At 42.6% G+C, this 24,577-nt stretch overlaps 1 pseudogene; it reads right to left on the minus strand.

Moving 5' to 3' along the window:
- Positions 1-1,451: 1,451 nt before the first annotated feature.
- LOC136465553 (uncharacterized) lies at positions 1,452-5,367 on the minus strand (annotated as a pseudogene).
- Between the last annotated feature and the right edge of the window lie 19,210 nt (positions 5,368-24,577).

A 24,577-nucleotide genomic window follows, 5' to 3' on the forward strand; every position in this document is an offset into this window, starting at 1 on the left:
CTTGAACCTGGTGGTTTATTGTTGTGTACTAGTGAACTTGATTGATCTGAATCAACTTAGTCTGTTGGGAGAGAGCGCATCCCCTTTTATAGATGAAGGGGATGTCCTTACAAGTGAGAGGGAGAGAGTACATGTGCTACTAAGCCTTGTTGCCCACGCCGACGGGTACAGGATGATGGTAGGCGCCCATAATACTGTTGAATGTCAGATGCACATGGAAGGTTGTGTTTGTCTTCTTTGGGTATGGTAGACGTCGGCGCCTACCACACTGTTGATACCTGGAGGCATGCAAGGGGTTTTACCATGTTCGCTTGGTACGGTAAATGCCGGCGCCCACAACACTGTCGATGCCCAGAGGCATGTGGGGGAGCCTTACCGTATTTGTCTAGTATAGGAATTAATGGCGCCCACAATACTGTAGGGGAAATGTCGGCACCTACAACACTGCTTGAGTTCTGTCATGCTAGGAGGGTCACAGGGTACTGCCTGGTAGGTGCACAGGGTATGGTCCCTGGCATTGCGGTTTGACTTGTGCGCCCTACCTTACTTTCACCGTTTGTTCCCTGGTCCTTACCGAGCGGGCGTCCCCGATCGGTTGGCCCTAGTCAGCACTGACTGCATCAGTTTGGAAAGGAGCCTGTAAGCAGGGGTTCGGCGTATCCCCGGTCGGAGTCAGAAGCGGTGTTTGGCCAGGCCTTCCGGTCGGAGAGTCCATCCAGAGGCAGGCTGGAGACCGAAGCGAGTGCTCCGGTCGGAGAGGCGGCCCAGAGTCAGAAGCGGGGCGCCGTTCCTCCTCGGCCAGGCCTTTCGATTGGAGATTGGATCGCCCTTCTGGCCTGTCGTCTAGGTATTTGAGCCGGCCCATGAGTTGTGCGTTGCTCGCATCGTTGTTTATTGGGCCGAGCCTTTGTTGGGAAGCCGGTCCATAAGGGACCCCGGGTTTATGAACCCGACAAGTTGGAAAGAAAAAATGAATCGTCAAAATAGGAAAGTACGGTGCTGCATGATTGTCTTTAGCTACCATCTTTCGAGCTTCAAGAAGCATTTGGTACAACAAGATCTCATCCTAGAGAGAAAAAAATTATGTATTAAAATTCATGCTGGGAAAATAAAATCATAAATATTTTAAAGAAATGTGCAAAGTCATGTATTAAAATCCATGGAAAAATAAAAGGTCACTACCATACTTTGGAAAGAAAATCGAGCTCAGGAGCGATTTCCGGATCACTAGACGTGGAGTAATCATCGTCAGACAACATTTCATCTGTGACCCTTAAGATGAGAGGATGCCCAGAGTAATGGTAGGAGTGAAGGAATTTCTCTCCATCAGCAGATATGCTATTGAAAAAGAAGTATCATGAGCCGTTAAAAGAAAAACATTAATGCGAAAAATATTTGGGAAAAAAACAACTATAAACCTGACAAATCTGTATGACCCATTGATGATTTGATTAAGATAACCTGCATCAAATGATATTCATTGAGAAAATTATCATAACTTATATTTACTAATATATCAAAATGACTAATATGACTTTATTACGAAAAAAACAAATATGCTACAGACAATGACATTAGTTACCATTGGCTAATAAAATTCCACCTAGACCTTTTCACCAGTTGGCTTCGCGTGATTTCGCAAGGCCATAGAATTCAGAATTTTGGAAATTGTTGGTTATAACCTTCTTGCACTAATGTTTAAAATAAAACAATTATAACAAATACACTAGGTAAACAGAACACTGAAAAGGATGGTTGTAATTAACATAGATACATGTGATCCTCTAAGCATGTTGATATGGAAGTTTAGGCCCCAACGTCCACCACACTCATTGACACAACCAAGCAACATCGCAGCCTCGGTTGATAAGTCTTTCTCCTTGCCGGCCCTTGATGTGCAATTGTCGCAATTACCTGTGGTTACCAAAACGAAGACAAAAATGAAAGACCAAAGGAATATACAAATGTGAATAAAATAAATGTGAAATATTTGGATTCACTACTAACCACAATTGTCACCACCAGATTCACCAAAATAATTAAGAATATGTTGGCGACGGCATGTAGCAAGGACACAATAACTTTGGGCAGCAAAGAAAGATGACATGATAACTTCTTTTTGAGCTTCCTGTATAATGTAATAGTTTAGATGCTGAAAATACGATACAAAAAACTTAAAGGAAAAATGCAAAACTCACTGTATTAGTTGCAGCACAATAAAAATCACCCCCTAGAGAAATCACTTCGGCTATAATAAAGCAAACATGTTGAAGGCAAACCATCGCGTCCGCATCTACCGCTCTCTTGATAGTATGACTCAAGGCTTTTGGGGCAGCCAAAATGAATAACACACCTGACATCTGGCTTGTCTATACCCATACCAAAGGCAATAGTGGCCACCATGACAAATACCTCGTCAATAACAAATGACCTGAAAATGATTGTTACATGTAACAAGTGAAAGCGAAAGATAAATGAACCAAAGAAATGAATAATTTTGGTCATAACTAAAACGAACTTGTGTGCAGCCTCTCTTAAAGCACTATCCATCTGTCCATGATACATTTTTGCATCAACACCAAGAGATTTAAGAGCATCATGTACCTAGTATCAACACCAAGAGATTTAAGAGCATCAACACCAAGAGAGAGAAAATAATAATTAAAATAAATACAAATAAAAATAAAAGAAAAAACTAAACAAAAAATAAACTAGGCTGCTCGGTGTCACGTATTGTGATGCAATATATTATAGTTGATTCACGGGCTGATACCCGATGAGGAACATCTCGTATCAACTCAGCAATTGCTTCGTTAATGCATGTGCCGGATCTAATTAATTTTACTCAATAAAACAAGTTAGGTCTATCAAAAGAGCCAATGAATACGAATGGTTCACGTAGGATAAGTGATTTGCAAATATCTTCGCGGACCCTGGTAAATAAATAATGTAAATAGATCTCTTTCCAGGAAAAACATTAATATAGTTCAATAATAAATCTGGTATTACCTATCAGTAGCCATTGCAGTCAATGCTAAAAATGGGATACCAAACAATTTAGCTCTTAAACGATGGAGCATTTTGTACTCAATCCTATATTTGGAACATAATATAAAGAAAAAAATAAGAAATAAGCAAATGAAAATTTGACAAGGAACACTACTACAGAAACGATTTTGCGATACATCTCAAAAACTTTATCGTGGCGGACAAAATATGTGCCCGCCACGGTTAATGCCCATGATTAACCGAGGCGGGCATTTTGTATTTACCAAGGCGGGCAATTTTGCCCGCCACGGTAAATCGATTTACCGTGACGGGCATTTATAAGAGGCCCGCCACGGAATATGCCTCTATTTTCTGAAGCGGACAGCTTAAAAGGCCCGTCTCGGAAAATATACTGAGGCCCACAGCCAAGCCCACATCCGACTGCTATCGGGCCATATATAAATGGCACTTAGGTTTTCACCCGGCCGGCCTCCTCCCCACCTCACTCTCCTCTCGCCCGGCCTTCTCACGAGCAGCAGTCTCCCTCCTCTGGCGACTCGCTCTCTCCTCGCGTCCCCTCCTCTCTCCTCGTGTCCTGGCCGGCGGCGCTACTCTCACCTCCCGTCTCCTCCTCTCTCTCCTCGCGTCCTGGCCGGCGGCGTGCGGTCCTTCGGCGGTGGGATGGTGCGGCGGCTCGATGCGGTGTGGGGCGGCGCGCGGCGCGCGGTGGCTCGCGGTGCTCTGCGGGGCGGCGCGCGGCCAAGCAGGGAGGCTGCGGCATGGATCCGCCCTCCGCCGGGCCCCTCCTCCCTCCATCGGTGGCCAGGAAGGGAGGCGCGGTCCTCCCCTCTTCCCCATGCCAGGTGGCGACGATGTCGACGCGGAGGCCAGATTGGGCGGATCTGGCGACGGCGAGGGCGGATCCGGCCGCTGTGAGGGCGGATCTGGCCGCGGCGAGGGTGGATCCGTCGGCGACGGTGGCGACGGCGCTGCGGGCCCACAGCGACTGCTCGTCTTCATGGTGGGGGCCTTCGGCGGCGGCGGCGGCACGCCTCAAGTCTCTCTCCCTCACGTGGATCTGGCCCCCTTCCTCCTCCCCGGCCGGATCTGGTCGGAGGCGGCCTCCCCATCCATCCCCGCAGCGACGACACGGATCCACGGCGAGACGGCCCCAACCTACGGCAATGGCGCAGATCCTGCGAGGATGACCTCCCCGGCGGCAGATCCAGCAAGGTGGAGACCCCGGCGGCGGATCCAGCGAGGTGCGGTGGCGCCAGTATTGGGTTGTGAATGGGCTCGTCGGTGGGCTCGAGATTGGGCTCGCCGGCGGGTTCCTGGGTTTTTTTTTGTTTTTTTGAAACATTTAACCGCGGCGGGCATCCTAACGTGCCCGCCGTGAGAAATCGATTAACCGCAGCGGGCAAAGCGGTCCGCCGCGGGAAGGCCACGATTTACCGTGACCTTTTCACGCTGGCGGACGCGTTTGCCCGCTGCGCAAAAGCAAATTCGCCCGCCGCAGAAAACGTTTCTGTAGTAGTGGAAATCCGGATTAATGAAATACCTGAAATCAGGGCCCCACTCAGATATGCAATGTGCTTCGTCCACGACCAACAGACAAATGCCACGACGGATCATGTTAGACCAAAAACTGAGAGTAACACGATTAGAATGGTGGGTAATTGTTACTGATTAGTATCTTAACGATGCTTTGAATATATATTAATGATAATACCTATCGGGAAGGGAAATTGCCTTTTCCGGTGTCAAGTACAACACATCATACAAACCACTTTGAGCGTAGTTCATTACTACAGCATGATTCTTTTGCGTGCTTCCTAAATAGTCAGAACGCACCCCTCTTTGCTGCAAGTTCATGACCTGTAATGCTATATTGTTAAAATAACAAAACAAAATATAGCAATAAAAATAGGGAGAAATGGGCCACCTGGTCTTGCATTAAGGACAACAATGGGCTAATGACAATTGCAGTCTTTTTTGTTAATAACAGGGGAAGCTGGTAGCTGCAAGTGTTAAGAAGGGAGTGCGGAGGAGAGATTAGAGTGTAGAATATTAAACAAAAAATACATAATAGTTCTTGAATTTAGTAAATAATAAATAAGAACACTTTACTGTGGTTCATGATGCTGGCACTTATGAAGGAATTATCACATACCACATTGATTTGCCGCCACCAGTAGCAATGACAACTAAATAGTCACGGCCCCTTCTAACTGCGTCCACAACATCACGCTGGTATGGTCGTAGGGATGAAAAACCAAAATACTTATGCGAATGACAAATATGTACATATTAGGAATGTAAACGTGCTATTGAAAATAATTGAATGGTGAAGATGCTTACCTTAAGAACGGCGTCCATGGTAAAGAAAGAGTTAAAGTATGGACAAGGAAGTGGCGAAGGGAACGCTGATAGCATAAATGATGAGTGGCGATGAGAACAGGTGGCCATCTAGCTATGGATAGCTAAAACCTTAGGGGTGTGGTGCCGCTGCCGAAGATGTACAAAGAGCAGGATTCCCTGAGGACGACAAGACGGATAGTAAAAATACTTTAAGGGAATCACTACAGCGGCGCTGGTCTTGTCAACTGCACCATCAAAAAATGAACTAGAGAGATAGGTTCACCAGAGGGTATCAAGTACTAAACCAAATATTTGAACGAATATTTGAACGAAAGGCATATAGAAGGTTAGGGCCAAGTAAATCGAGAACGGATGCCACTGCTGCATGTACCACAAAATTATCATGAGGAAAAAAAGAACCTCAAGAATGGTACATAGTTCACGTGAAAGATTCTACTATGAGAAAGAGAGAGAAAATAATAAATAGTAAACTTACTATATAATAGGCTACCACCATTCCTAGAACCCCCAACACAACACATATGTTGTATTGTGCTATGCAAGGCTAGCTTAATCATGGGAAAGGGCAAAGAAAGGTATGCCAAGTGAAAATTTAATTTTATGTCATACTATGTGATTATTATTACAAGAAGATGTTCTTTTTAACAACTAATATAATTTACTCTGTTCTAATATTTACATATAGAGTTGGAGATGACATTTCCCATGACAACAAATTTGATGGAAAAGTTGTTTTAGAGCTCATTAGTAGTCTATATGAGGAAGAAGACAACATGATTGTTTCAGCTGAAGGTGTGGCAAGTGATGAAAACATACGTCACCTTAAGAATCAAACTACTCAAGGGCTAATCAATGGTGCAGATGGCTATATAGTACGTGAAAACAATGAATTTTCCTGCCCTTTCTGCCCTGACTACTTGAAAATATGCTCATACGCAGATCTCATAGTCCACGCCCATGACATGGCAAGGGATCATGAAAAAAAAAAGAAGCCAACATTGTGCATCGAGTTCTAGTAGAGTACCTGATGTGGAGCAGGGACCTAGTTAAGTTCTGTGAAGAAATAGGCATTCACATGTAGATTACTACCTAGAAAAGCAATTTGACTTGTGTACTGTTATGTGTCAAATTGAAAATAATTATTGTAACTTATCCATCTCATATTGTTATGAAGAGAGCCACGTCTGAACTTTAGATTTTATATTCACCGAATAGTGTTGTTGTAGTAATCCATCAAAAGTCAATAGACACACTAATCTGAATAAAATACGGTTGTAAGGTCTTAAGGTTCGCTCTTTTATAGTTCATATTTCCATCATTGGCCATTTTACAAATGAAAAAAAATTGGGAGATATTCCTAGTGTGTCGGAATGATTTAAATTGGGAGTTGTGAAAATGTCGGGGTGCCAAGTTAATATGAGACCTAAATATTAGGGATACTAATTCGGCCAATATCGAAATGTGGGGGGACAAGAGGTACCAAACTGGACAAATAAAAAGGAGGAACTGATCCAAACAGATAATACTAAGATGTAACAAAAAATGTTCCAATATTGGAGGGGCCTGTAGTAAAATGCTTTGACCAATATCAAATAGTTCATTTTATATTTCACTTGCACATAAGGGTAATTCAATTATAACAAAAGAGTGAAAAAAAAGACAGAGATATGCCACTGTGACCAAATGGAAAAAAGGGACGGTCTAAATCAACAATTCAAGTCGAACACAATGTCCCCACTGCACAAACTAGAACACATAATTTAAATTAAGGACACAAAATTTAAATATAACTTATCTAAAAGATTTTTTATGTTATTTTCCTAAAAAAAAGTCAGTACTAACTGCACAAACATACTATGCAGTTCTAGTGATATATTCGGAGGGTAGGGGTGTCTAGTAAAAGAACCAGAGACAGAAGTGCAGGATAAAGAAAATGTTATAATAGTACAATGTGCTATCAGGTTTAGTCTTTTCCAACTTTTGGTAGGTACATGACAGGTATGGATGGAGATAAAAAAGATAACGGCGCAGTTGGTAGACTTGTCAAACTTATGGACAGTAGTACATGGCATGTACCTGGTTGCAAAAAACAAGGATGCCAATACAAATAGGTGATAAGAAAGGCTAGAATACTGAAGTGGCTAGGACTGAAATATTTCAAAATTCACAAAGTAAGGCTAGAAAACTGAAGCGGCAGGGACTTAAAATTATTAACAAAGACTTGTTAAGTAAAATAATTGATAATGTCTAGATGACAGTTTAAATATGGTTTGGTTATAATAAAACCATCAATTTGCCCTAATTTCTAAATTAGTAATACAGACACCTAGAACACGTTGTTTTCTAAATAAATACTTGCAATTAAATGAATGATAAAATATATCAACCGTAAAGCGGAACGAATTGTTTAAATAACACGCACATAATTTACGTAATCATGGGAAACCGAGGGAGGTAGCACCAAGATGTAATTAAAAAAAATACTTTGGCTATGATCTGGTGTTCTAAAGACTGAGCCAAGTTCATAAAGTTCAAAGATACAAGTGCTACATGAACTACTAAGAAATTACTGCAGTTACAAACAATGGAGTACAACTCAGTTGAATGATTTGGCTAGGATCCAGCAAACAACGAAACAAAGAACAAAAAAGAAAAAAAAACCTACGACGACTACTACTTCTGGCAGCTGCAAGCTCTTCCATTGCTTCGGCCAAAAGGACAGCCTTGGCTTCAATCTCATATCTAAGACCAAAAACTATGTTCTGATGAACCACATCAGCTTGAGACAACCGAATGTTGACATAATCCTCAAGGAGGTCGTCCCAGATCCAAAGAGCACAACCATTGTCCTAAAAAAAGCATCATCAAAAACCAAAAAATAGGAAAAAGATATTGACTGCATGAGGTGAAGATCTATTACATGCTTAGAACACTTAATGAACCGGCGTCCTTGGTTGCGAGGTGTGCCAGCATGTAAAATGACATCTAGATCACCACAAGCACATCGAAGCAAAGGATGCCTAAAGCGGTGGCCACGACCACTAGAACGAGAAGTCTCAGATCCTTGGCTAGAAGCAGGAAGAGCTAGTGCCTGGCTCATGGCTGGGAGTTCGAAATAAGAGGAAAACACGAGCAGGAGGACAGAGTGTGGATTCTTGGAGACGGGAGTAGTAAAATGGTAGAGCCTGCAAGGATATTTAAGGTCACATGGTACTACTACAACTACATGGACAGGGAGCTGAAAAGAGGAAAGATTTAGGCCTTATTTAGTTCCTCCTCAAAAGTTTACACCCTATCCCATCGAATGTTTGAACAATTGCATGGAGTATTAAATATAGACTAAAAAATAACTAATTCCATAGATTGCGACTAGTTTACGAGATGAATCTTTTAAGCCTAATTAGGCCATGATTTGACAATGTGGTGGTACAGTAATACATATGCTAATGATGGATTAATTAGTCTTAATAAATTCATCTCGCGATTTACTAATGGATTAGGTAATTTGTTTTTTTATTAGTATCCAGACACACCATGTGATACACCAATGTGACACCTGATGTGACATCCCAAAACTTTATACCCTGGATTTATACCCTAATTGTTAAAAAGGTCATCTTAAAATAATTAGCTTCGTATAAAAGTAAAAGAATTTAGCTTCAGCGAACATTGATAACACACATTAAACACATATTAGTTCAAAAAAATCAATGGTATTTTAAAATAAAAAGACATGATTTGAATACTTCTATTTGATAAATAGAAAAATTGTAACAATAACCCTCTTGTGCCCTAACTACTTGAAAATATGCTCATACACCGATCTCATAGTCCACGCTCACGACATGGCAAGGGATCATGAAAAAAAAGAAGCCAAAATTGTGCATCGAGTTCTAGTAGAGTACCTGATGTGGAGCAAGGACCTAGCTAAGTTCCGTGAAGAAATAGGCATTACTGCCTAGAGAAGCAATTTGACTTGAGTACTGTTATGTGTCAAATTGAAATAATTATTGTAACTTATCCCTTTAATATTGTTATGAAGAGAACCACGTCTGAACTTTAGATTTTATGTTCACCGAATAGAGCTGTTGTAGTAATCTGAATAAAATACAGTTGAAAATGATTAAGTAGTAGTCCATCAAAAGACAACAGAAACACTAATCTGAATAAAATACGGTTGTAAGATCTAAAGGTTCACTCTTTTAAAGTTCCTATTTTCATCATTGGCCTTTTACAAATGGAAAAAAATGGGAGATATGAAAAATGTCAAGGTGCCAAATTAATATGAGACCTCCATGTAAGGGATACTAATTCGGCCAATATCCAAACGTGGGGAAACAAGAGGTACCAAACTGGAGAAATGAAAAGGAGGAACTGATCCAAACTGATAATACCAAGATGTAACAAAAAAAATGTTCCAATATTGGAGGGGTCTGTACCAAAATGCTTAGGCCAATATCAAATAGATCATTTTATATTTCACTTGCACATAAGGGTAATTCAGTTATAATAAAAGAGTGAAAAAAATAGAAAGAGAAATGCGACTGTGACCAAATGAAAAAAGGGTCGGTCTAAAACAACAATTCAAGTCGAACACAATGTACCCACTGCAACCATATAATTTAAATTAAGTAAACTAGAACACATAATTTAAATTAAGGACACAAAATTAAAATAAACTGATCCAAAAAGGGTTTTAATGTTATTTTTTTTAAAAAAGTCAGTACTAACTGCATAAACATACTATGCAGTTCTAGTGACACCAACTTTGATGAGGTCAAAGCATATAATTTAAAAAGGATGTTAGAAAAAAAAAGCAAACATAAATATACAGATAAAGGTAATGACAAAGCATATTAAGTTTAAATCATTGGCACAAGAAGGCTGTGTGTAACTATATAATTTAAACTCTCCTATCCTAAGATTCTATTTAGGATGATGTTTCTTTTGAACACAACTTAAATAGTTCAAAGACAGATAAAATGAGGCAATTACAAAATTTACACAGAGCACATGACAAAAAATCATGTAGCATTGGCATATGCAGTTTGACAATATTGATGGCAGCACAATAAACTTTAGAATATAAAGTTGCATAAGAGTGCATTGCAGCATAATAGAGTACAGAGTTACAAGGAAAACAAACACATCCATACTACATAGTAAAAGATCACTCGATATGATAAGATTGTTCGATAGATGAAAGCAACACAACAACTAACATCATAAGTGCTGAGATGACAAAATAATTAAGAACGCGAATCTACTAATTGATGGCAACATGGCTCTGCATCACAGTAAGCTTCCAGGAAAAGTTGTTTAGAACCTCAAAGTGTGGTGCACAAGCACGATAGCACTTTGCAGAGTACTGGTCAACCTCTTTTAATCCATTGGCGCAGAACTAGTAAGCCTCAATCTGCCCTACGGCCATAGGACCTGAGAAATATGAAGTTGGATCAAAGCTAAACTGCTGAATCTTCGCTTCAATTGCATTGATCAACTCCCCAAACATCATTTTCAAAGAATCATCAAGCTCAACGGCGTTAGAAAGCATTGATAGAAGGGTCTTTTGTGTCTTCACTAGTTTCTTACACTGGCTATAATTGAAGTCAACAACCTTGGTGATGAAATTTATCTCAATGAACAACAAAGCTTGATATGCTGCCTCCTCAGCTGCTTCATCTGAGGTAAAAGCTAGTCCTAGTACGGCCATCTTTCCACCATACTGGAAATTATCCATGTAGGGAAATTCAATGCAAGCTTTACTCTTGATTGTACCATTGGGTTTTGGAGAGCTCCTATATTCAGCAGCCTTGAGTCCATAGAAAGACAGTACATAGTCCAGAATATCCTTTGAAGGCAGAACAACATCATGGAAAGGACCCTGTTAGGAAAAATATATCCAATTTAGGGTAACTGGATTTTCTACTACAGCAGTACAAAACTATACAATGGGAAAAAATAGTCATAGGGATTGGAAACTAGCTTGTATGAAGTACTTACATTCCTAGCAAACAACTGGCCAATTTTTGCAACCCTCCTATCATGATTACGACGATCAATCTCTATATCATCAAGCCCTGATCGTATGTCTTTTGTCTTCTCATGCAAGCTAATATGGATAGTAGCCAAATAGACACTCATAAGACCATACACCTTACCCCTAGGTGTAAGTGGTCCACGGATATTGTCACAGAATTCATTCTCATGAACATTGCGAGAAAATTTCTCAAATGAACCCATTGCCAAATCCCACTAGACTAAAGCACACTATAGGGAGCCAATTGCTTCCTACACAAGTGAATATGTATTACTGCTCTCCAAATTCTGTACGACCCTGCTGCTAAAGTCCAGTACGCGAATGCCATAATTGTTCTCCAGATGCTTATAAGCCATCGCAATAGCACTAGCTTCAGCTTGAGCAGGATTCAGGAAGGGTTCATCGTGAACAACTGAATGATTGATACGCTCTCCGTTAGCGGTAGTCAAATTGGAAACATCAAGTTTAATAGAAAACTTGACACCAGCATCAACACAATCAACTTTAGAAAATACAGGACCTGCATGAGACCCTGAAAGTCCCATGACCATATCAAGCAGTGTCCTCCGATCAAACCTAACAAACTGCTCCATACCCTGAGAAATACATAACTTCAAACAGTGTATACCATACTTAATCTACGGAAAACAGATTACAACATTAAATTTAGCTTGCATTAACTTTGAATCAAGAGATATTTACAATTGTCTTACACTACAATGTCATTAATTATGTATTGCACTCCACGATAAAGTTACAATGTATTTACATATTTAATATAGTAGGGTTCATGAATTATTAAATCTATAAAGCATATATTGTAATTTAGCAATAATTAAGCCTTAATAGTGTCGAGAACAGTGAATGGGACAACCAATATTTGCCAGTAAAATCGCGTGTGAAGGTTGGGCTTCCGTTATGGCTAGTTTTCACCAAAAGCTCAAACTGCAATGCACTTAAACTGAACTTACCAAAGCATACATGTCGTTATTGACAAGATGAAGTGCAGCACTAACTAAACCCATGCATCCTTCCCTCTAAAGGATTTTTTCTGTTCTTGTAACTAAGAACTTTTTGGGGGCTACTAGCTAACTATTACAAAAGTCTTAATCTCCAACTACCATCACAGTTTCAATGAACAAAACATTAATAATGAAAACGATTAACACATATATAGTGTAAGCAAACAAGTGAAAAATTGTACCATGCTAAAACAAGTGTACCATACAGGTGATAATGTTAGGATATATAAATTGGTACTAATAAAAAGGGCATGTGAAATGGCACTACTAAAAAGGCCAATATGGAACTAAAAAAGAGATTTCTAGAGACTGTGATGTGGGGGCATGACAGTTCATGGCAATATGATATAAAGCAGAAAGTAGTATACTATGCAAAGTGAAAAATGACCTCAGAGAGAAGCTTGAGTGGTTCATTGACGTTGACACCACCAGCACCACACGAAAAGCCGATGTTGTTGCTCCCAGAAGAAAACGATTCTAAACTACCAGATAAAGGTGCACCAGAGGATGACATGACGAAAGTAAAATCTACAAAATATAGATTATGTAGTTGAAATTAGAACAATGGTATTTGAAACAAAAAGGGAGGAAGCTTTGCAAAGGCGAATGGAAAAGAAGAACACGGGAACTGACCACAAGCAGGAGGGAACAGGCAAGAATGGAGAAGAACGAACACGAAGTGGGGAGGCTGGGTCTGCGGCCAACTCTAAAGCAGTACTAAAAGATGTGTGTAACAACGGCGGAATATAAAATTCAGGAAATGAACAGTACCATGTACTCTAGCAATTTCGAACTAGTAAATAAAAAAAGGTTAGGTATGATGAACAGTGAACAGCATGATGACCAAAGAAAATATATGGAGTAACATTCCAATGTATATTGAACTATTAGAAGAGATAAGTATCAAATAAAGTAGTTAAAAATCAGCTACAAAAATGATCCTAACGACGAACAAAAAAAGATGAACCAATAAAACATCAGGCTACTGTCGACGGATGTCCACTGAAACATCCTCAATTTTTCCTTGAAGGGAAAATCCACAGAATGAATTTTAATATGATAAAACCAATAACTGATTCCATCATATTATCATATTTCAGTCGATGTCACAGTCATACATCATAAGATTACAAGAATACAAGATATTACATCATGGGGGACATACCTATTACAGAGTTAATCTAGCGGAAGACTATCGAGTGAAGGCTCCTCCTTCATGGGCATCATCAGAGTTGGCGTAGTGCAGCGTAGATTCCATCTCCAAACCAAACTTGAGCGTAAGCACGAGACCTTCTAATCCTTCTAAAGTCAGCATCTCTAAGAAGCAGGAAATCTGCACACCGCCAGATGTGTGCAGGCCATGGTCAGCACCGATAAGCTTTAGTGGAAAAGATAAACAAGGGATCTGGCGATCCTAATATTTGGTTGTGGTTTGCATCCTTAGCACATGAGAGGTACATAACATTAGTAATATAAAAATAATATCCAATTTTTAACACATTCACCACCACACCATCCATATCCATCCACCAACCACCCATCCCAAACCATCTCCACACCACCACACCATATCTCATCTCACACACTCAGGTCAACAGGCCAACTCCCTCTCGGCCTTGTCTCAACGGCTCGCAGCCCCCAAGGCTCACGACCAGAAAATACCCCAGCCCTAGAGGAAGGAAAGGACTCATCTCCTATCTAGTTTAAGCGAAACCCAGGAAAGGTCCATAGCCGACAAGTCGGCATATGTATCGATCAATCAACCAAACACTCTGCAGAGGTTTCACATACCCATAAGATAGCCATCCTCGACGGTGCCCCATCTAGGCAGATTTTGGCCGCTTGCTAGCCTAGAACGATGCCACCCTACCTCTCAGCCCTAGAACATCCCAAGTCTAGTCTGGGATGGCTGATATTGTGAGTCATAGACAGAACCGGGGCCCTTCGGATGTCAAGAGCCAGGTCCACAAGGCCTCCTGAAGTCTCAGAAGGGTGTGGGGGAAAACCGCGCGCCCCGTACCTCCTTGCACACGTTCGCCTAGCAGTAGTGGCATTGTTCTACCAAGTAGTCCGATCGTCCCGCACCATATAGGGCGAGTGGGATGTAAAGGATTCCCGGTGAATCTGAGTACTAGTAAGTCCTTAGGGATTGACCAAGCCAGAACGTCTTCATCAGGGTTTCCATTTTACATGCCACCACAGCACCTCTACCCCGGGCTCCACCTCTCCGAGGTTCACACCCAAGGCCACCTCCAATTACCATTTACCCACCACAGGTATTCCATATCCAAGTGCCTAGGTAGCACCACATGGCAAGACTCACCCTAGGCTCGTCATTATTCCAGCTCGGTCGACACAACCCTCACTCTCCACGCACCCAAGACACACGCAGCATGCTCACACACCACCAAGTCTGGCACCCATAGCCAAACCCTTCCCAGGGGGTTCACCACCAGCATCACATCCCCGATATAATGCGAAGTGGAGTTAATAATAAGTATAGTGGTGTAATATGCAAGCAAGCAGGCAAGTAAGCATATATAAGCGAGCGAATGCGCAAAGCAGGGTGACATAGTAGGGTGGGTTGCATCAGGGTAATAATGGCTCAGGTAGTAGCATGCATCAAAGTACTATCAAAGGAATAATTATAAAGCGCTAGCAGTTCTAGATATTATGCAATGTCTAATAGGATTCTCTAAAAGAGGGTGCTGCCATGACACCTACGATGTAGAGGTAGTAGTGGTACAATTCTCCATTTGTTGGTGTTCCGTTAGCGGGGTCACCTCCTCCTGCGTTGACTTCATTCTGCAGTCTTTGTCGTTGTCCATGTTCTCATGGTCCGATCGTCAGCTACTTCGCGAAGCGGCATGCAAGGCAAGAGAGCACTCAACACTCGAAAAGACGACGAGACGCAGGAAAATCCAATAATGCCGGTGAGACAATAAGAGATACACGGCTTAGCCCTCTCGGTGGTTGTCCGATTTCCTTGGGCCAAGAATCACAAGTGGTGGTATGCTGAGCACAAGCTTAAGTCATGGCCAAGCCAGTATGGCTTTACGATAAACGGTTTAAGCCAGAGCTTATCCAGAGCAAACACCACGGCTCACAATCTTTCGATCCGGTGTCATTGAATTGACGGGGATTGGAAGTTGGGCCCCAAGAAGGAAGAACGATGGGGTTCGGCTCTTATAGCCTTATCCCGCAAGTCACAATTGGACACGAGTAGCATACAAGAACGATTAACACTATTGTGACTTGGCTCCAACATACTTCGGCTCGCTCGCTATGGTAGAATGCGGTAGCGCAAAGAGATTGGACATCAATGGTTCCCCTCGATCCACACAACATAATAACATCGGGAGCCGAGAAGAGGGTCGCTCAACACGACAAAAGATGCGGGGGTTAGCTAGGCACATCCATGTCATGTTCTCAGACACATCATTAGGAAAGATGGTTTTAGACGGTCGATCGGGTCGACACGTACGGGTCCGAGGTACGACATAGACTATAGCTTCGCTAACTAAAAAGAGATAGTCTGGTCTTTGATCCAATTGCCATGGACGAGGCGGGATCAAACAGAGCGGGCTAATAGGGCAATAACAGCAAAGAACGGAGGTCTGCTCCTTCCAACACACACGCCACGATAGAAGACAGGGCATCGGAAGGAGCGACTCACTAAAGAATACAAGTGCGCAAACCTCTCATAGGGTACCCGACCTGGGTGTACTGGCACTAAGTCATCTCTCTAATTCATAACGGTGCGGTGATCACTGCGAGAATTGAAGAAACGCGATGGTCAAACGGGGTACAAACACACAAGGGCATGAGCACAAAGAAGCAAAGGAAAGAGAGAGGCATAGCTCCATGATCATGGTGAGGTGGACTCATAGCCACAAGCTATACCAACATGTGTCGGCATCCATCATTCCACGTTTGTTATCTCCCAGGTCATCTCCCACAGGCTAGGTCGCGAAGGGCTCAATGTGAGCGGGTGATGTCCGCATTGATATCGATATCGATATCGAATCCATCACGACCATGTCCTAGGGCCAAAGGAAGGAGTTAACACTCGTAGTTTTATGAAGTTGACTAAGAGCGAGGGGTCGAGTTACACTCGGCATCACGGTCATGGCGAGATGGATCCCGTGATCGTAGCGTCCGAACGAGGTACGATCCCTTAGCCAGCTCGAAGGCTCGGCGCACAGGCAACAACATAGCGATAAAAACCAAACACGACTGAAAAATGCAACAACTCAACACGGATGTGGAGTAGCACATTCCATAGCGAGGGGGATGGGTAGACCTGCACAAGGGCACAGTGCAGACAGATATAGATAGATCAAGATCACGTATTGTAAGTGTACGAACGAGTATAAGATTGCGCGGGAAGGGGCTTTCGTCGGTGGGGAATGGCGTTCGACTAGAATTCAACTTTGTGGCAAAGATGTGGAGGCCCAAGGGCTATTGTAACTTGTCCCGAAGGGCTATGGCTGCCTCTAGCTAGCTGAGGCTAGCTACGGCCTGCTGTGGCTTGGCTGCAGCTGGCTACACGTGGCTATGCTTGGCCAAAGGCTGGCTATGGCTAGCCGGGCATGGCAGCGACTAGCTAAGATGTGCCTACTGCTGTCAAACACCACAAGGGTTAGTGAAGAAAGCGTCCAGCAAGACGATGGGGTCTTCCTGCTGGTCTAAAGGAGAGGCAGGTCGGAGTGGTCGCCGAGGTGGTCGGAGTGGTCATCGAGGTGGTCGGAGTAATCGCGGAGGTGGTCGGAGTGGTCGCCAAGGTGGTTGGAGTGGTCGCCGAGGTGGTCGGAGTGGTTGGAGTGGTCGCCGAGGTGGTCGAAGTGGTCGGAGTGGTCACCGAGGTGGTCGCCGAGGTGGTCGGAGTGGTCGTCGAGGTGGTCGGAGTGGTCGCCGAGGTGGTCGCGAATGGTGTCGGGCTAAGGCACTGGGGGTTGTCCAACTAGTTGGCGGTGTTTGAGGGCTCGCGGTGATGCTCGACGGCGTAATCCTGGTGGGAAGGTCCGCGGCACGGTAGCGCTCCAGAGCGCATTCGTGTCGGCGAGGTCAAGTGGCTAGGGCGGTCAGGGTTCATCTTTGGTTACGACTAAGGCAGGGCATGTTCTAGGGTGAGGCAAGTCTCATGGTGGGCTTTCCCCTAACCCTACCCTCTAGGTGTGGGCGGAACAGCCCCACCATGGCCGTGTCTTGGCCATGGCGAGAGTGCACGACGCCGTGGTGGTGACTGTTGTTCCGGGGCGCCATTGGCCCAGCAAGGCAGGGCCTTGGCCGTGTACGTAGGTGCATGCGCGCGTGTGTGCGTGTGTCCAGGGGCTCACAGGCGTAGACCGGCCTGGAGCAGAGGACGATGGAGCGGCTTGGCATGGCCGCGGCAGATATGCAGGCTCGGGGCAAGGGGGTCATGGCTGCCGGCGTGGCGAGGCGCCGCGGACTCCAGGAAGGCTCCGGGGTCAAGCCGGCGTCGAAGGCCGGGATAGGCAGGCATCAAAAGCATGAACAAGGGTGGGGGGCTTGGGAGTCCAGTGCTCACCATCGGGCTTGGCGTGGCCACGGCTGAGGACGAGGCACGGAGCAGAGGCTCGAGGTGGATGTCAACGAGGTAGTCCGTGGTGTGGCTGGTGGCATGTGGCACGACGGAAGGAGGTGGTGGGGATGCGTCGTGGCGAGGTCGGCGTGGTGGACGCCGCAGTTGGAGAAGGAGCTCGCGGACGCAGTGGAGGTTGAGCTCGGCGCTGGCAACCACGGCTGAGAGGTGGTGGGCAGCACAACGGGTGCCGGTGGCGTGGCCCTCTGCCATGGATGAGCAGAGAAGAGGGAGAGAGAGAGGTGGCGGCGGCAGCTACAGGGAGTCCGGGAGAGGCGCCGGCTGTTGTGGCTTTTATAGCGCGAGGGTTAGGGCTTCCAGGGGGTGCCGATGATCCTCGGCGTCCGTGCACAGGCAGGGACATGTGGCGCGCATCAAGCGGCGCGGAAGCCGAGGTGCTGTCAGGACGCGCGCGCAGGAGCGGGCGTTGCGAGCGGCGGCGGCGGGTCTAGGAGTTGGGCGCTGCCCTAGGGTTTAGGAGGCTGGGGCGTCGGTCACAGGCCAAGCCAGGGTGAGGTGGGCGCAAGCGGGCCTCTGCACTGCTGGGCCGAGCAGCTGGGCTCTCTGCGTGCGCGAGGCAGGTCGCGAGGGAGAGGAAGGGCGAGTGGGCTGGCGGGGCGGGTTGGGCCGGTCAGGCGCGAGCAGGCCGAACTGCTGAGCTGGTTGGGCCGGTTTGGCTTTCCTATTTTCTTTCCCCTTTTCTAATTCCTTATCTATTTATTCCTCTATTATATTTACTTCCAAAAGCTCCTAAATTGGTATACACGTGTTGCCAACATGTACAGCTCCTAGTGGGGTCCTCTAGGGGTTATCTACGGGTTTAGGGTTAAGTCCACGGCAACAACAGTGTCGGGTTATGGTTGTTTAATGAGAAGAATTCGAGAGAGAGGTTCAAGGGAGTCCGACGGAAGAAATTCCGGAGGAGAAGACATCTCAATGATTGAGATGGAATCAGTGGGAATGAGAGAAAGTGCTACGGATCTGTGCACTCCGACACAAAACCCTAACTCGACCAAGAAACTCCGGCAAGCTCCTACAAGCAATACTATATGTATGCAACAATTTATTTATAAATTGTTCTTTGTTTGACCTAGCATCTACATGCTTCACACATTGCAGGAAAATTTTTAAAAAGTTCGTATTTTTGGCTTCTCCAAAAACCTGGTTTGTTACATCCACTGTCAACTATCAAGTGGATTGAATACATGGAAAACTAAAAAGAAGGGTGAGTAGTGTAAAAACCCATATTGTACTTCTTATGGATGGGGATACAGCGGTTCCTTATGTAGCACAATTCATATACTAGTAGTACAAATAATTTGGTACAGCTGCATGTACACGCACGTCGTATGCAAAAAGTTGGCCTATAGGGCTAGTGCTATGTCAAGTCAATCACGAAAGCGGAGCAAGCTACGTAGCGGTATGGCCTATCAGCTAACCAAGATCAATGGCAAAATCAGGACGACAAAATGATGATGCTCTCACAGCTGCAAGCGCCTTAATGCCTTCAACAATGGCATGCTCCTTCTCTTGAACCTCAGCTCTGTCAAGACCTAAAATGTGCTCATAGTACTGAACAATTTGATTAACTCTGATAGACATCCTCCCAGATCCAAATAGCGCAAGCAGTATGGATGACTCACCCCCTTATAACACTTGATGAAACGGCGACAACGGTTGCGAGGCGTACCAGCACTACGGACAACGGAAGGAGTGGCGCAAGCACAATGGAGAAATGGGTGATTCACGCATTGTCCTATGAGAAGGAAGAGCTGGGGGCTGAGCCATTGGAACAAGAAGGAAGCAAGGGATGATGGCTCCTATCAGAAAAGGATGGGAACAGAATAGAGTAGCACTCAACCATACTTAAAAGAACCTGCCAACGGGTAGATGCTATGAAGTTGAACAATAACTGCCAGCAATGAAAAGAAGTTACTAACAAAAAAAAGACGGAAAAATTGAAATTTTCAACTTATAAAACAGTGCTTGTGAAGAGGTGGCTACAAAATACTATACAATAAAATGAATTAAACAATTACTAAAAACAAAAGTAAAACGATTATGAAACTTGGTCCGTGCTTACGCTGGCACAGCAAGAAAATGGCACATAGAAACTTCGACAGCTACTCAATGAGATTTTCGACCATTTACTATACTATGTATCGTTTAATTTTTGAATATATTATGAAAATAATGAAATTTTTCATTACAATAGTACAGACAATATATATACACATTTCATATCACGAGGAGAGACTGAAAACTAACAGATACAATTTGAGGCCAGGGTTTAGCCGACACGACCCCAATGAATGCCAACGTGCCACTCACCATGCCACATCGCCGCTTGGGATGCAGAAAAGAATTAACGTGCCATATCGGCATGTCCCGACATGCATCCCGTGCATAGAGGCCACGAACAAAAGCTGCACGAAGCCAATGAACGTTGCGCCACGGGAGACTAGACTGGGCCCAAGTCCGCCTATACCAAAAACCGAAAACTGCTACTAGTTCATGTGATAGGGCCAACACGAAATAAATTCAATGAATCAATTAAAAATAAATAGTATGAAATAACTTCTTAAACTAAAGATCATTATAAGAATAAAATGTATAGAATATTTGGATTAGAAAATTCAACAAAGTAACATAAACAAAATTCAAATATTAGTGGGGTTTTATAAATATATGGCCACATACACACCATATCCACGAACATAAAGACAACGTACCTTTTGATATGTAAATTGACACAACGCAAATAGTTTAAGAACATAGAAGTGGGAAAATAATATGAAAAGTACAAGAACAAGATGGATTCTCAAACATACTATAAAACAAAACTAATAACAAAACCCTTTTGTGATATGGGTGTGCTCAAATTTTATTCACTGTATAATTAATGTAAAGATGTTACATTCAACATTGCAAATGATACATTATGTTATATACATTTAACGTAGGACGTTGGCAGACCGGCTACATGAAGGGCACGCATTTTGGGCCGTGCTTGCTCCGGTATGGCGCAAAAATGGCACGTAGACAATACTACAGCTACTAAATGAGATATTCAAGCATTTACTATACTATCTCATGTCTAGTTATTGAATAAGATTATGCAAATGATTAAAAATTTTGTTACGCTGGTTCCGAGACGACCCGAAGGCATGCCATCATGCCACACGCCGTGCTTCAGCTGAAGAAATGATTTAGCCTGCCCTATCATCAAGGCACGACGTGCAACACATGCCTAAAGGCCACGGCTAAAAGTTGCACGAAGCACGTTGAGGGCCATGACATGGCGTCCAGGCGTGGCCCAAGTCCTAACTCTACAACAAAACGGAAAACTGCACCTAGTTCATCGGATAGGGCAAAGAAGAATGAAATTCATCAACTCAATTAAAAAATAAATATTACGAAATACACGGCACGACGTGCATCACGTGCCTAGAGGGCACGACCAACGAGTTGGACGGAGCCCGTGAGGGCCGTGCCATGGCAGCTTGCCGGGGCCCAAGTGCCACCTCTACCACAAAGCGTATAACTGCAACTAGTTCATCTCATAGGACCAACACGAATTAATTTCCACAATTCAATTTAAAAATAAATAATACGAAATAACTTCTTTTTAAAATAAAAATCATCCTAAGAATAAAATATACATATTAAATTGATCAGGAAATTCTACAAAATAACATGTACAAAATTCATATATTGGAGGCATTTCATAAATACATAACAACATACACAAATATGCGCGTATATAGATAGAACGTACTGACAGAAACTGACACAGCACAACTAATTTTAAAAAAAAAGAACATAGAAGTGGTAAATGATATGAAACTACAATAACAAGGTGATGGTAAAACTAATAACAAAACAATTTTTGCATGTGGATGTACTAAAAAATTGAAATTGTAAAAGGGTTTTAAATAGAGTACATAGTATAATTAATTTAAAGTTGGTACATTGAACAAAGCAAATGGAACACTGGAGCATTATATATAATTAAATGTATATAATGCTCCGTTACTATGAGTTAATTTACTAATGAATGTATGGGCTGAAACCGGTAACCACTGAGCTGCCATTGATCAGTAGGCAGAAAAAACAAATAAAGATCTTGAATCAACCGAGTACTACTTGAAGAAAAAAAACAGATAGGACATGACCTCATGTCCTTTGTGTGATGGAAGGTGGGGAGTAGGGGTAGGAGAGAATCTAGCAAGAGAAATTAAAGAAATAAAATAGAACGGAGCCACAGACCTACAGTCGACAAAGTTATTCATTCCAAACTCTCTATTCAACAGTTGCGGCTAAAAAACTGCCAGCACAAGAACAAACCAGGAGGCACATCCACACTGAACATCTCTAGGAAGAAGGAGACCATCTACGAATCGTTCTCTTAGGTCAGTGAACAGAATGCCTAAAGTTTCTCTACATTACTACGCAAAAAGGGTGCAAAAAATAATGAGTGAATAGTTCATATTTAGGATGCCAATAACTCGAGGAAATGGGGATAGGCGGGGGATGGATGCTCAACAGACGAGCAGTGGATCTAGGGGTTCAACTGATGTGAGGGGACCAAGAGATGAAGCGCGGCAAAGAACTACGAAGGTAAATAAGAAAAACAATCATTGCTAGCTTCCTAAATGTTTCTGATTTAAGCAGCGGTCTTCATTCTAGATGAGATTACATCTAAACTAGATGTAGGTCTCAGATTGCATACAAACATAATGTCTTAAGAGATTCAGAGTGCTATGTCCTAAATCTAAACGAGTCAACTTTGATTAGTTTGCTAAAAGATTAACGGCAGAACACATAAACAATAGATAAATAAATGAATAAATTCTAATGGATAAAACAAAAGATAGTGTGGGTGTGAACAAAAACAATAATGCCGTGTAGGCCAGAATAAGAATATATCTGTTTCAATGACAATGAAAGAATGCTATGTGCATAATTTGTTAGGAACTGAAAAGCTAATTTTACATTTTTGGTACTTTTTATAGGTTCATAGTGGGTTAGAATAAACCCTTTAGTAGAAATCCTTTCTAACTTGACTGAGGAAAAAGAGAGAATTATAAGGAAAATGAGGTTTGATGGCCTTTTGCAACTACCTAAAGGAGAGGGGGATTCTGAGAGGCCATTCAAACTACAGTCCTCTTTTTGGTTGCTGACGAACTTAGACTCTACTACTGGAACTCTTCAGCTAGGAGATCGTGGAAGCATTCCAATAAAAGATGCAGATGTTAATTTTGTTATGGGTTTACCATGGACTGGTGAGGAGTTGGCTGTACATGACCCTTCAAAACTGGACCTGGAACAAGAATATTATAAGGAAAAAACTGGTATTAGATGCGAATGATGAACTTGATCTTGACAGCATTAAAAAGGTTCTTCAGAGGGATATATCCAATGATAAGGATGAAGCACTTCAAGATGCATACATGATAGCTATGGTGATATATGCAGTTATCTATTTCATAGCACCAAGGGGGAGGCCACCAAAAATCAACTAAGATATATTTGACTCAATCACTGAACCAAAACGTATATTGAACCTGAACTGGTCATCCTATGTATTGAAGACACTCAAAGAAAGTAGTTCCAAGATTAAGGCTGACATGCTAGCTGGGAAATCATCAGATTGCTTGGATGGCTTGTTTGTTATTCCTTCAGGTACAACAATATACTAGAAAAACATAATAGTTACTTTACCTGCAATGAAACATTTTTCTATTTCTGACAATTGCCTATTTTCAGATTGTGTACTTGGACAATATCAAGATCAGTCATTGTATTACAACTGAATGCAAAGTGCCAAGAGTAGGTGACTTCGGATATGAAAAACTGAAGAAATTAATCATAATGGACAAATTTAGGAGTGGCCAGGGAGATGGACAACCATATGGAAGATTTGAGGTTAGAAACAGAAACATCGTGACCATAATGTATCAAAAAATATTTTTGCTAGATGGTTGTTTACATAGATGATTGTTTGTTCACAGATAATACCTGACTCAGAGAGCTGTTATACGCGTGGGCTTTTATTTCAGAATATCACCAAACAAAATAGCAAAAAAAAGAAGCCCCAACATCAAAACTCAACATTGACTAGGTATGTAAAATAGTATATAAGAACATATATTTATTCCACCTAATGAAAGAATGCTTGTCATTTTTTAATACTGTTTCTGGGTAATATTGAAGGTAATTGAGTATATAGACCTAGCAGAACTCAGATCACAAAAGAAGAATCAGGAACTCCACAATGGACTTCACAGATAAACTATGCAGTTCTAGTGACAAGCACTGTGATGAAGTGAAAGCATATGTTTTGAAAAGGATGTCATCAAAATTGAGCAGAGATAAAGATAAAGAAAATGAAGAAAAGGATACAACTGAGCAATGTTCAAAAGGTAATCAGCATCAAAGTAAAATTTTAATCATTGACACATATATGATGTCTCTAACTATAAATTTAAAGTCTGCTATCCTAAGATTCTATTTTGGATCATATTTCTTCTGTAGACA

This window comes from Miscanthus floridulus, chromosome 7 (assembly GCF_019320115.1).
Source record: "Miscanthus floridulus cultivar M001 chromosome 7, ASM1932011v1, whole genome shotgun sequence".
NCBI classification, from domain to species: domain Eukaryota; kingdom Viridiplantae; phylum Streptophyta; class Magnoliopsida; order Poales; family Poaceae; genus Miscanthus; species Miscanthus floridulus.